General features: G+C 41.3%; 1 non-coding gene across 1 annotated transcript; it reads right to left on the bottom strand.

Annotated features, from left to right (window-relative positions):
• Window positions 1-312: 312 nt before the first annotated feature.
• LOC113627828 (U6 spliceosomal RNA) lies at window positions 313-419 on the bottom strand. Its single transcript, XR_003435744.1, has one exon. It is a non-coding gene; the product is annotated as a U6 spliceosomal RNA (small nuclear RNA).
• Between the last annotated feature and the right edge of the window lie 351 nt (window positions 420-770).

The following is a 770-nucleotide window of genomic DNA, read 5'->3' as shown; positions in this document are numbered from 1 at the left end:
TCTCAACCACTGCGCCACCAGGGAAGCCCCTCAGCACGGCTTCTGAAACCACATTGCCTGTGTTCACATCCCACTGTGTGAACTTGGGCAAGTGACTTAACCTCTCTGTGCCTCCATTTCCTCAAATGTAAAACAATTATAACAGTAATCACCTCCCAGGATTATTATAAAGATTAAATGAGGCGATGCATGTAGATCAATTAGAACAGTGCTCAGCATTAGTAAGAACTCAAATATTTTTGTTGTTATTATGGGCTCTCATTTCATGATTTCTTTCTTTTTTAAAAAATTTTTATTGGCGTATAGTTGCTTTAAAATATGGAACACTTCACAAATTTGCGTGTCATCCTTGCGCAGGGGCCATGCTAGTCTTCTCTGTATCGTTCCAATTTTAGTGTATGTGCTGGCGAAGCGAGCCCTCTCATTCCATGATTCCTTTACCCTTGCTTTTCTTCAGTCCCATTTCTGCTACTCTTTATGTATTTCAGTAAAGCACTTAAAATCCTTTTTTGGAAAGAGTTTAAGCAAACAACCGTATGAATTTTTTTTCTTAATGTGCCAGGCACTGAGTTAGGTTCTTGAAAAATACAAAGATAAAGAAAAGATTGTGGGAATTCCCTGGTGGTCCAGTGGTTAGGACTCCGCACCCTGCCGAGGGCCCGGGTTCAGTCCCTAGTCGGGGAACTAAAATCGCAAAAACTGCTCAGCTCGGCCAAAAAGAAAAGATTGTTTCTGCCTTCAAGGAAATGTTCAGTCTAGTGGGGAAGACA

This window comes from Aethalodelphis obliquidens, unplaced genomic scaffold (assembly GCF_003676395.1).
Source record: "Aethalodelphis obliquidens isolate GAN/ISIS:26980383/991018 unplaced genomic scaffold, ASM367639v1 scaffold21, whole genome shotgun sequence".
In the NCBI taxonomy this organism is placed as follows: Eukaryota; Metazoa; Chordata; class Mammalia; order Artiodactyla; family Delphinidae; genus Aethalodelphis; species Aethalodelphis obliquidens.
Note: the sequence above shows the minus strand (reverse complement) of the source record. Positions and strands in the feature narration are given on the sequence as shown.